This window comes from Notamacropus eugenii, chromosome 4 (assembly GCF_028372415.1).
Source record: "Notamacropus eugenii isolate mMacEug1 chromosome 4, mMacEug1.pri_v2, whole genome shotgun sequence".
NCBI lineage: Eukaryota > Metazoa > Chordata > Mammalia > Diprotodontia > Macropodidae > Notamacropus > Notamacropus eugenii.
The window spans coordinates 239687226-239701267 of NC_092875.1; the positions used below are offsets into that span (position 1 = coordinate 239687226).

The 14042-nt window shown below is 36.8% G+C and overlaps 1 protein-coding gene and 1 pseudogene across 1 annotated transcript in view; one reads left to right on the plus strand and one right to left on the minus strand.

Annotated features, from left to right (window-relative positions):
* LOC140501080 (disks large-associated protein 1-like) overlaps window positions 1–14042 on the plus strand; it is an 890990-nt gene that overhangs the window by 340792 nt on the left and 536156 nt on the right. The window lies entirely within an intron of this gene.
* Window positions 9243–10177, minus strand: LOC140502461 (glyceraldehyde-3-phosphate dehydrogenase-like; annotated as a pseudogene).

The window sequence follows — 14042 nt, forward strand, 5'->3', positions numbered from 1 at the left end:
CTGAGCATAAATTGCTTAGGTAAATATGTCCATATTTTGCTTCTTCAAGATTTTCTGTCACAAATTTAAACTATACCTATATTTACATAAAATTTTAATTTTAATGACTTTTATTAAACTTAGAGTTTTCAGGATTCTCCTGTTGCCAGGAAAACAATTCTTAAAAGACTGTAGCATCTATTATTCAAATGTCGTTTTTCAATAAAATATTTTCATTTTGACCTTTTTGTTTCCATGCTGATAAAAGAATTCATGGAAAATAAAGAGTTGAGGTACAGTGTTGATAATTTTTGCTGACCTAGCAGGTACCCTTTGAATTTTGTTGAATAAATGGATGTGTTAAAGATACATTTAAGTTTGGAATGTGGGGGATATAAATCTTACAAATAAAAAAATGCATTAGTGACTGGAATACAATTCAAAAGTAATCTCTCTGGGATTTGAATTCCTCTTAAAAAACTATTGATTTATAAGCTCGCTTTAACCTAGTAACTGGTTTGCATTTCAGTAAAGAATTATTTTATTAATTAAGAATTTTTAGCACATGGCTGTTATGTACTTTATGTAAAATATAAATTATATCTAACAGGAACTGTCCATTTACAGGGCATACATGGCATGCCTGAGGAACTAAAAAGATGGAAAAAGAGATTGATATAGATGAATAGAACACGGGGAAAGACTTTCAACAGATACGAGTCAGAAAGTGATCTTAAATAGGGTTAATAAATTCAGTGGTAGTTTGTTGAACCACATCCAGACTTTTTCTGTTTCTGAAGTGGGACCAGTTGGAATAATTTGCACTGGGAGGCAAAGGGGAAAAGTAATTTTTAAGACATACAAAATTATTATCAGGGCCTTTCTGAACTTAGCTAGGCACATCCTTGGATGACAGAAACACGGGCCCATAATTTTCCAGTTTTATGGAATATGCTGAAGCTTATTTTGGACTTAACATAGCTCATAATAACCATCACTCATTAATCCACTAGAGCAACCAAGCATTTATTAAGCACCAGACATATGTGAAACATTATGCAAGATATCAGGAATATAAAGGCAAATATGAAAAAAATTGCCAACCTCAAGGAGCTTGTACCTGAGGGAAAACAATATGTACACAAACTAATTAATGGAAAACATGAGGGAAAAAATACAAAGTGATTTAAGTGAGGAAGGGAAGTAACAACCACATCTTAGAAAAGATCTCTTATGGCATGTGCTACAGGAGCAAAGTCTTGATGAAGTTTAAGGAAAGTCAAAGGTGGAGATGAGGAGGAAGTATATTCTATCTAAGCATCAGAGATAGCTTATGTAGAGCCTTGGAGATGGAAGCTAGAATAGTGTACGTTATCAGTAAGTAGGTTACTTTGGTTGGAATTTAGGGTGAATTAGAAGGGAATAATGTGAAATCAATTTGAAAAAAAAATTGTTCAAGTCAAATAGTGAAAGATTTTAAATGGTAAACGAAGGAGTGACATTTTAGAATCAAAAGGGAGTCACTGACCACTTCTTGAGAGTGGAAGTAAGATGTTCTGACCCGTGCTTATAAAATATCGACTTGGCAGCTCCATGAGGAATAGATGAGAGAGGAAAGATGAGGAGAGAAATACCAATTCTCAGTCTGCTGCCATAGTCTAAGGGAGAGCTGATGAAAGCTTGAACTAAAGTGGTGGTCCTCTAAGTGGAGAAAAGAGATAGAAACAGAAAAAATTACTCAGATTTTTTTAAAAGATTAAAAAAAAACTGTCTTCAAATAAGAATTGAGTTTTCCATTTATTTAAACTCATTTTGGCCACAGATGCTGTTAACGTGTTCCTTACTGACATAAAAAGATCAGTTTCGACTCTAGTCCTCAGTGTAGTATAGTTTAGATTTATTGTCCCAGTAGACATGTATGAAGCCTATAACACTGCACAGCATATGGTATCTGCAGATTGTGCTGCAGGTGAGGAATTTAAAGGAATCTCTTGTTTGATGAGTCGAGTACCTTTCACCATAAGGTACCTGTCGTTGTAGTCATAACGTTCACAGCCAGTCATTTAGCCACAATCATGACATAACTGCACAATGATTCATGTTACCATAACTTGGTTTATGTTTTAATCTTTCATTCTTAAACTACCACCATCTTACATATAGTACTTTGTTTTTGTGTCTTTCTTGAAAAGATTAATGATTTTCTTTATTTCTTTCTTTTTTAAAATTTAATCTGGTTTATTGAAGATTAGAAGCACTAGATGGTGCAGTGGAGAGAGTACTGGGCCTGGAGTCTGGAGGCCTGAGTTCAAATGTGGCCTCAGGTACTTACTAGCTGTTGACACTGGGCAAGTCACTTAACCTCTGTGGCTCAGTAAATAAATAGAGCACTGAGTCTAGAATCAGGAACTTGTTGTTCAGTTGTTTTTAGTCATGCCTGTCTCTTTGTGATCCCATTTAGGGTTTTCTTCTCCATCTAGTTTTACAGATGAGAAAACTGAGGCAAACAGGTTGAAGTGGCTTGCCCAGGGTCACACAGCTAGTAAGTGTCTGAGACTCAATTTGAACTCAGGAAAATGAGTCTTCCTGACTCCAGGTCCAACACTCTATCCACTGCAATATCTAGCTGCCCAACTCGGGAAGACCTGAGTTCAAATCTGGTCTGAGACACTCACTAGCTGTGTGACTCTGAGCAAGTCACTTAACCTCTGTTTTCCTTAATCCGCTAGAGAAGGAAATGGCAAACCATTCCAGTATCTTTACTAAAGCCAAAAATAAAACAACCCATAGGGGTTTTGAAGAGTAGGCCAGAGATGAATGATTGAGCAGCTATGAAATGAAGAATACTCAGTATCTCATCTACTCCATTACAATCTGTCATACTTATTCTTCTCAGGACCATTGCTGGGTATAGGACAACAGAGTTGAAGGGGTATTCTTTTTTCCTTGAAGTTGGAATGGGAAAAGTAAAGTAGCAGAGGATATAAAGTTCCTAATCTGTTCTTTTCACTTGTATTCTTATTCCACCATCACCATTCACTGTGCTTATGGCCCTGTACTTCATAAATAGGAACCTATTTTTCTTTTGTTACTTTTACCTTGTCCATTGACATATTTAACACCCCCCTGCTTTTCCTTCCTCTACCTCTTGCTAATTCGGGTTTCACTTACAGCATACAACATGATAGCCAAAATTTCAAGATAGCAAATGACCTGACACCAGGTCTGATGGGTGCAGTCATCACTGGAGACCTTTGTCATGACCTTTGGAAAACTGTTATGCTTCCCTGATCATTTTCTATCCTTATCTCTAGATACATGTGTAAGTGTGACATTAAGCATCACAATATTTTCATCACAATATCGATGTATATTTTTCCCACAATCTCTTTGCAGAAGCTATTAATATACCAGCACTACTTTAAAGTTTGAAGTATATAATTATACCCCCAGTGGCATAATCCTAGGAAAGAAGCTTAATTTTGCTCTATTTGTAATAAAGAATAATAGCAGAGATAGCTGGTTTCTTAAAGTCTTTAAGCTGTACAAAGCTAATTTCAGATCAGGAACAAGAGAGATTCTGGTGATCAAAACCTGCCTGTAAGAACAGTTTGGTCAAAACAAAGTTAGATCATAAAAGAATGAGGGTTAGGAATAGACATGTGGCTTGGCTATCGGGAACTCCCAGTGATGAACCAGCATAATCAGCACAGGTTAGCACCCTCTCTGCAACTCAGCGTCTTGGAGATAATCATATAACCCATAGGTATCAGAGGTGCAGTGTGAACCCAGATATTCCTAACTCTCTCCCCACTCCACCATGCTGCTCTTAATATACATGTTATAATGTATTATATATCATGTATAAATGCCTATTACATATATGTATATATACATATGCATATGTGCATATATGTAATAACCAAGAACTATTCCCTCCTTCAAAGCATTCTTTGGTACTCTGACATAGTAAGTCTCTCCATCCATATGGAGGCTGTTGTTTTTTACCCAACATGGCAATTCATACTTTCTTCCCACCTCTGATGGCCAGGGGGATTCAATATCACGTTTTCAACTTCACAAAAGAAGGTCAGAATAGAGGAGCTCTAGGCCTCTTTTTAATCTAATAAATATTTATTAGTTCAGTGATTTGGTAACTAATTTTCAGGCTTGGATCACACTAAAATACTGAAAATCTGTAGGCAACTGCCAGCTGTCACCATGCTGTGCTATGAGGAAAGCAGTGTCCTTTGGGTGTTCTATCATTTTGGTCTCCGGTGATGCTTTAGATAGAACACCACACCATTTAGTAGCTAGATGTAGTTTGGAAAGATAACTCTTCATGATTTTATATTACTTTTTAATTGAATTTTATACACTTTTCTTCCTTTTTTGGTATCTGTTCTATACTATATCAATGAAAAACTATTAAAAAACAAACAAGGAAAGTCAAGAGGTTTCTCGGAACCCACACTGTCTTTTTTGATCTGTGTTAAATAAACTTCACGTAGTAATTAAATCCTAAAATATTTGAGATATCCCAATGTCATCTATAAAACCAAAAGCAAGACCTTTCTCCTTTGAGTGAAGTACTTGTTTGGAATAACTTTGCCAAAGACCATGGGCTGCCTAATCCTCAGTGTCTATTTATGTCACTCTCTGTTGGCAAGTGAAATATGGTACCTAGACAGGTTACATTCATCATTTCAAGACACTAAGGGACTTTTAGTGCATCCTTATTGCAGGTATTTCCACAGCATGTCTGGAACAGCGCCAAACAGCATCCCTTTTCTTTTCCAGCTTGGTTTGCTGTTTGAGACTTTGCTTGTAACTTTGATCTGGAGTTTTCCTGAAGCCTTTGCCACAAAATGTCCACTCTGTTCCTCCATACTTTGTTCCATATGGATCTTTCCAAAACTCTTACTTCTCTGCAGCATATAACTATTCTCTACCATCTGAAACTGTGCTTCACCTATTAGTAAAATAATTCTTCCATGCCCCATGGATGGGAGCATTCCATGTCAGATCACCAAGCCATAGCTGTTTGCATGGGTATCCCAATGTCTCTGAAACATACAGACTTAAACTGCAGAAGCTATCATGTTTGAAGCTTACATTGTATACTGGTTGATGAGATTGTTCAAGAATTAGGGATCTAATGCAATTCAGCAAACATTTCTTGAGATTTTGTGTGGGTAGAACCATACTGGATGCTCAATGAAATACAAAGTTGAGAGAAAATATGTTCCTTGCCTTGATGGAGTTTATGGTCTGTTAGGGCATTTGATATAGATGCAGATCACAATACCAGATAATACAGGAGAAATACATAAAACAAAAGCAGATAGTGCAACGTAAGGTCCAAAGGCAAGACACGTCTTTAGTTGGCCAGGGTGTGGATAAATGTGAGAAGGGATCATCTGAAAGATCTAGAGCTAGCAGTGGAATTACCTTCCCTTCACAAATATTAGATCTCAATAATCAGTTCAATTCATCAAACATTTACTGAGCACCTCCTATGTCAGGTACCAACATAAGTACTAGAGATGTAAAGATAAAAATGCAATATTCTCTGATCTCAGGGGTCTTGGGTTCCACAGTAATGTTCTGGCCAGATATTCTCAGGGTCTTCCCCTCCCAGACTAAATCTTTTATGAAGGTAAACTAGACCATCTTTTGCTTCAATTCTTACCTAGCCTTTAACTGCTGAATGGGCATTGCTTCAAACAATTGGAGACCTGGGAAAGACCTTAGCTTAAAAAGACCAGGGTCTTCCATTGCATCTGGGGCCATCGCCAGTCATCCTGACCTTGTCACTGGACTCTGATGACTGTGCAACACTGCCTCATTTAAATCCAAATCACTGGCAAGTCCAGACATCACTATGCTAATGTCCTTGTTCCTTTTCAAGAATAAAGGATGAACCACAGAAATGACAGTAGGTATAAAATGAAAATATAAACCCTCACAGGAGAAGATTATATTGGTCAAGGGAGGTGACTGAGATTGCTTTCCTATGCTTTGTAAGGAAAAGAGTGTTAGATTTAGATTGAGACCTAAATTCAAATTCTCTTCTTATTGGGTCTGAACATGTGATGTGCATAGGTTATTTTCATTCTGAACCATAATACTTTTGTTTTCCAAATAAGGGTAGCACCACTCACACTGCCTACCTCTTGGGGTTAATATAGAGAAAATGATTTTTGAGGCACTAAGTGTTATCCGTTTAGTGCTATACTATCCCACCACTCTGTCAGGCTTGCATACTGTGAAAATTTTACTATCATTGTTGAAAATTTATTAGAAAAGTAACAAAAAAGTTAGAAAATATTCAGTAATTAAGTTATAAAATATATTGAAGATTTCTCAAATAAAATAAATTTTAAACATGTAAATAGTTTATAATAATAATTTACAAATTATTTATAATTACAGTTATTTATACATTATTTCTAAAATTTAAATTTTGCAGAGTATGGAAAAGCCCAAATTCGAAAAAGGAAGTCAGCATGATGTAAAATAAGGGAAGCAAAGTAAGGGAAAGAATTTTTATTGTTTTTGTTATTCAATTGTGTCCAATTCATTGGGTTTTTCTTGGTAAAAATGCTGAAGCAGTTTGCCATTTCCTTCTCCAGCTGATTTTACAGATGAAGAAACTAAGGCAAAGAAGATGAAGTGATTTGCCCAGGTACTACGTGTCTGAAACCAGATTGAAACTCATAAAGATGAATCTTTCTGATTCCAATCCAATGTTCAATCCACTGTTGCCACCTAACTCCCCTTGCCATGCCCAAGGATGTGTAATAGATGCTTAATACATGTTTCTTGAATTTAATTGAATTTGTTATGTCCTGAGTTTCACCTATTCCTTTTACTTAGCAAAGCCTCACCACCTGCAACACATTGTGTCCTAAAAACACATTGCTATTTTGGGCATGCCCAGCCCTTAACTGGCTAATTTTGTACCTGCAGCAAGAATATAAAATTGTGCCCCCATTCTAATGTCAAGTACACTTGGGTTAACAGATGAAAATTTCATATATTTTCCTAAGCACCACAACTTTGCATGCCAGAGGAAAATGCCTATTTTACCTTTAAAAAATAATTATTACTTCTATACTTGACTCTAGTGATCATTTTAATTTCTTTATTGCCAATAAAGTCATATGAATGGATGAATATATAGCTGGCTTGGAATAAGCTGGTATGTTGCTTGGGTGGCCTTTAGGTTTAGTACTTTACAGCTCTGACTGAGCCCATTTAATGATACTGTCCAATAGCTGATCAAGGAGTCTGATACATATCACCTTGAGTTTATTTTCTAGAGAAGTATCAACAGTCAGCCTATGTATTGCAGGGCTTAAGACCAAACTCTGGCTATAAATAACAATAACAACCACAGCCATTATTATAATATTCATATTTATATGGCATTTTAAGGTTTGCAAGGCACTTTACTCAATAGTTACTAGTTCAAGTAAGACTATCCTCATTTTACAGATGAAGAAACTGAGGCTGGCAACATAAATGACTGGCTCATGGTAACACAGAGTGTGTCAGAGGTGATGTTGGAGCCCAGAATTCCTGCTCTTTCAACTCTGTTGCAAGGAAACACACTCTTGGCAAGCCACTTATCCTTTACGACGAAAAGATTGATTTTTAAATAAAGCCTCCGCTCCAGGTATTGCTGTCCTCATATCACTCCTTTCAATGGGCCCTATAGGTCTGCATTTAGCTCCTTATCTTAGAGTGAGGGAAGAGGAAAGGGGAAAAGACATAGTGAATGTCCATATCTAACCAAAATGTTGTGAGGAATAATCAATAGGGTAAGAATTAATTGATACTGGGAAGGTTCATCGATGTTTCAAAATGGTGAAGAGATCAGAGCTGAGTAATGTCCTTTGGTTGTTCCTGCTCACAAGAGAATGAACACTTGCTGAAACTTGGCTCAAGGACATGGTGCTGTTGGGGATATTTTTAAGGACAAAGGCAAAAGGAGCATAAAAGATTTGCCATTTGATGGGTTCCTTTCTTTTCCCGAGGAAAAAAACCTGATAAAACCTTCCATTGTAAGATTATTTTCCTAGGGAAGGGGAAACAGAAAAGAGTATGCATATGTTTGTGCTTTCCAAATTAAATTGGATGAATAACTGCGAGGCGTACTGAAAACCAATGCCACTTGAACCATGTAATATTAGCATTGCTTGGTGTTGAATCACAAGTTTGCCTTTGCTATTGTCAAATGGAAATACCCATTAAATTCAAGCAGAGGTTCTTAAGGGTTGTTAGTTTAAAGAGCACTTCATCAGACAGAAAGTAGATGCAAGTGTCATTGCTAATTAGAACTGAAGCTTGCCTCTGCCAACAGAATTTTTCCATTTTTAATCATGATTTCTACCATGAAGACCCCTATGGAGGCTTTAATTCCCCTAACATTGTTTTCTAAGATGCTACCTTTGAACAAGAAGCTCAGGTATTGAAATAATATTTTAATTCATTTCACTCTCCCCTGCCCTTATCCAAAATGTCTCTAATGGATTTTTACCTTTTCTCCCCTATATTTTAAAAAGCATTCCCAGTAACATCTTGGTTTTAAAATGTGTTGTCATTTTTATATGAAAATTCAATTATTAACCTTCCAAAAATAAAATGTGACTTTGACTTTTGTTTTTATCTCTGGTAGAATTCTGCTAATTTACCTTTGTGATCAACAAGATACATTTGATATTTTGCTCCTATTTGGGGTAAAGTTTGTGACCTTAGGATACACATTTTTAGCTCTGTACACTTATCGAGCCTAAATGGAAGACAAAACCATAGCATTTCCATTTGCTGGATTTTCCCCAACATTCTCAATGGTTCTGTCCTCCATGATGCTTCCCCTTCCCTCTCTGACCTCCAAAAACACTTCAGTTTGCACCTCTCAGCAAGTATCGTGTGTGTCATGATTATCTTTCTGTCTCATCTTTTTGCTAGACTTCAGATAGTACAGTCAGGAATCATTTCTTACCTACACTAAAAGAATCCTCTAGAATCTGGAATGTACTTTTTATTTTGTAGATTCTTTAAAAAAAAAGTTTTTGGAATGGATAAGTGAATTGTGGTACCTAACTCTTTGAAATTTTAACCTTTTACATAACTCTTAATACATTTTCAAATGACAAGTACCTCTCCAAATTTGTTTCATTTATGAAGTGGTAAATGACTTTTTTTTTGCACTGAATATGGTGACTTTATTGATGGTACACACTCTAGGACTCTATGCTTCCCCCCCTTACTACAGAAGTGTTTGTTTTGGGGCAAGGATATGAATGTGGCATTGGATCCCCACTATAGGCAGATAGTTTAGGGGTATGGGCCAGATCAAAGGTGGAAGAGTGAATGTCACTGTTAAAGTCACAGGATACAATCTGGATCTCTGTTTAACACAAGATGCTCTTCAAGGGTCTCTCTAAGGCTTGCTTCACTACTTTCTTGAAATCATCATGTTTGACAGGTTTCTCCAAGTAACTGGTCAGGTCCACAATTAATACATTGAGAACAGGAACACGGAATGCCCTGTGTGCTTCCCATTCAGCTCAGGTATGAGCTTTGCCTTAGCAAGAACCAGAGCAGGGATGATGTTTTGGGCAACACCATGCCCATCACACCACAACTTGCCAGAAGGGCCATCTGCTGCCTTCTCAATAGCATGGACTATAGTCATGAGTCCTTTCACAATGCCAAAGTTGTTAGGAATGACCTTGGCTAAGGGGATCAGGCAGTTGATAGTGCAGACAATCTTTAGGGAATTATATTTCTCATGGTTCACTCTCATCATGAAGATAAGGGCATGAACAGAAGGGCCAGTGATAATGACCCCTTGGCTCCACATTTCAAGTTAGCCTCAGCCTTTTCTATGGCGGTAAAGACACCAGTGAACTCTACAACATACTCAGCTCCAGCATCTCACCATTTAATATTGGTGGGATCCCAATCCTGGAATATGATAATGGTCTTCCACCAACTTTCCATTCTCAGCCTTGACAGTGCCCTTGCACTTGCCATGGGTAGAATCATAGTGGAACATATAGACCACATAGTTGAGGTCAATGAAGGGATAATTGATGGCCATAATGTCTACTGTTCCTGAGTTGAATGTAGCACTTGTAACCCAGCATTCAATGTGGCCAAATCTGTTGACTTCGACCTTCACCATTTTGTCTCACAGATGGGACAGGAGATCCTGACACTAAGCTTGAGAGAAGAACTGAAAACCATGAATTAATTTTCTTATGAGATCCCTTTGATGCCTTTTAGTTAGAAATATTAGGAGTGTTCTGAACACCTTCATCTGTGAAAAGGGAGGCAGAGAAGACTCTTAGTAGTTCATTCTCAAGGTGTCTATTAAAAATATCCTTGTCAAAAAGTAGCCCCCTCCACCTTTTCAGTATTCCTTGAAGTTGTTTTGGAATTCAGGTTGACTGCATTTGATGAGCTCCTTGTCAGACCAATTTTCTAAACAAACAGTTTCATCATCAAAAGAAGGAATCTCAAATGTCTCATTCAACCTCTACTCAAAGTGATTCCCCTTGAATCATACCTATAGCTACCTACACGTGGAGTCGTTCAGCCTGTGTCTGTAGATCTTTTGTTTCTAAGAACTTACTCCCTTCCAGATAGCCCATTCCATTTATGAAGTTTGTTTTTCCTCCTACTGTGGCAAAACATGCCCCCTTCAGAATTCCACTCATTGGTCCTAAAAGACAAGTGGAAAAATTTAAAGCCTTACTGCATTTTTAACAATTGTGTGCCCTTCCTCCAAGTCATTTCTCTAAGTTAAACATTCCCAGTTCTTTAAATCCTTATATATCATGATCTCTGCTCTGTTCATCATCCTGGTTACATTTTTCTAGACCTTCATGTGGCAATGTCCCTTTTAAATTATGATTTTTCAGAACTGTATGCAATATTCCAGATGAAACCTGATCAGGTTAGATAAGAGTGCAGATCTCACTTGCCTTTCTTTTTTCTGATCACTGTATTTTAATTAATGCAGCCTAGGATAAAATCGGCCTTATTTTTTGAAGGTCAATAGCAAGGCAGATTCATATTGAGTTCGCTGTCTACTTGCACTCCTGGATCTATTTCACATAGACAATTATCTTGCTGTATCTGTTTCTCTTTCCAATACTTAATAGAGTTGATTTTTAAAAAAAAACTCAAGTAAAAGATTTTATTTCTCCCTAAATTTCATCTTGTGAGCTCACCTTGTCATTCATAAAAATCATAGAATTTAGAGCAGAAAACACCCTACATATTATTGAGTTCAGTTCCTCATTTCATAGATGAAATTGAGACCCAGAGTGGTAAGCTGATTTTCCCAAAATTACACAGATAATAAGTGGCAGGCTTAGGACTCTCACCCAGATTCCCACACTCTAAATATATCCCTATTTTCACTGTACCACACTGCTATAAGGTTAGATATATTTTTTCCTCATATAGTAAATGCTTTAAAAATGTTTATTAAGTGACTAGTACCTTAATAAGTACCTTGTGTTATGTACCTTGTGTTATTTTAAATGACTAAGCATCCAGATATTGTGGTTCAATCATCTAGCTGTGTCCAACTCCTCATAACTCATTTGTTTTGGGGGTTTTCTTGGCAAAGATATTGGAATTGTTTGCCATTTCCTGTTCCAGCTCATTTTATATATGAGGAACTGAAGCAAACAGGGTTCAGTGACTTGCCCAGGGTCACACAGTAACTGTCTGAGGCTGGATTTGAATGCAGGAAGATGAGTCTTCCTGACTGAGCCCAGCACTCTATCCACAGAGCTACCTATCTGTCAGGATAGATTTTTATATAAATTTGTAGATATAATTATAATGATATTGAGATAGTTCTTTAATGTTTATGAAATACTGAAGATTTTTTTCTCCTATCTCTAGTATTTATTCAGTACTGAAAGAAAGGAAAAATAAAGAAAGGGGTGGGAGAGAGAGTGAGAGACAGAGACAGAGAGAGAGAGAAGGAGGGAGGGAGGGAGAGAGAGAGAGAGAATATATATAGAGAGAGAGAACTGTGATCTCATCATGTTGCTGTATCCTACAGTAGACAATAGTACAACCAACCTATCCATGCTTTTATTTTCATCCTGTACCCTAAAAGTTTATATAATTTGGTCTAGGTCACATAGGCAGAGCCAAGATTTGAACTAGATCTGACCCAGATCTAAGGACCTTTCCACTCTATTCCTAGACTCAAGAGCCTCTCTTTGATTTGAGGTCTGCCCTGGATACTTGTTCAAGTGCCTTTCTTTTTTCAAAAATTCTGCTTCAATTCAAAAATTCAATTCAATTCAAATTCAATCAATCAATTCTGATTAAATATTCATTAAATATCCATGCTGTACAATCAACCATCATTTATTAAGTTTGCATTTTATTATATATTTTATTAATCATTATGTTGTTGAGCCCTGGACTAAGTGCTGGACAAGGGCTCTATACTAGGTCTTGGGCATAGAAAGCCATCAAGTATCTTCCATTTTACTAGGAGGATACAACATGCATGCAGGAATATACATACAAATGTGTACCATGTAATACTGTATAATTGCAAGAGGGAAGGAGAGCTCTCTGTCCCTGACCCAAGGAGCTCAAAAAAGGCCTCATGTATGAGATGATACCTGAATTGTGCTTTGAGAGAAGGCTGGGATCCTTAAGGTAAGAAAAGGGTATATTTCAGACATAGGGAACTACTTCTACAAATATGTATATTTTGGACCTCTTTACAAATATCTTATTTGAGACTCACAACAAGCCCTGAAAGATAGGTGCTATCTTTATTTTCATTTTACTCTTGAGAAAACTGAGGTATGTAGTGATTAAGTGATTTGCCCAGGATCACACAGCTAGTAGTGCCTAAGGTTGGATTTGAACTCAAGCCTTCCTGACTCTAGGCTCAGTACTCTCTCCACTGCATCACCTAGCAGCCAAGTTTAAAGCATACTGTTCGACTGTGTGTTTTTAAAAGTTGCTTTGGATGATTTAATGGTCTCAGGTCTGTTCACACTCTTCTAGAGGGACAACCTGGCCTCACAGTTGAAACAATTCCTTGTCTTTCCTTAGGATATAGCAAGAATACTGGCTTATTGCTGTTGGTAATAATTGACTATTTTAGAGTAACTTTAGAAAGATTTATACTAACAAAGAGGTAATTTTTATTTATGCTGTGAAATTTCTATTAGTAAGTCTATGCCTTTGAAATATTAAAAATCTACTGATATCTGATCCCCAGAGGAAGGAAATTATTGTTGAATGTCTTCCATTTGAGTTTCTGTATATGCAACTACATCTATCTATTTTAATGAACCTAGAAATTCCCCTTTATTAGCCACTGAGAACTAAAAATACTAGAATCAAGGATGATTTTCCTTGCAAAAATTGTTTACTTTTAAGTTTTATTGAAGTAAATTACCTCTACCATCTTGTAACACAGTGGTCCTGGGAGAAAAATCACCCTAGAGAACTCAAAGAAAAGGAGGCACTGTTTCTTTCTCCAGTAATGCCTTACTCTGTCTAAAAGCTGCTTGTTAGTGTCAGTCATAGAAATGAAGCCAAACGTAGCCTTTTAAATGAGCATACATATATGGAGTAATAATTTCTGAGCTCTTAGGAAGCACCTTTTCGATATAAGGCACTTCAAATATTTGAAGAAAGCTACAGTACCCCACTTAAGTCTTCTCTGGCCAAGGTTAAATATGAAAAAAAAAAACAAAAACAAGCCATCCCAGCCTTCCAGAAACTTACTTTTTTCCTGGGCCTTCTGTTCACTATGGACATCTAGAACTAGAGGTAGAGTTAAAGATGGAGACTGAAATAAAAATACAGATAAAGATAAATAGCAGTATTTCGTACTAACGGATTTAGTGAATGACGCTGTCACTTCTGTCAGTAGGCAAAGATCTCTGGGTCACTTAATGGAGATTCTTCAAACAAAAAGTGTCATTTGAAGTAGAAGTATAATAAAGTAATTGCAATGTGTTTATCAGCCATCAGTGAGGACCTTTCGGCAT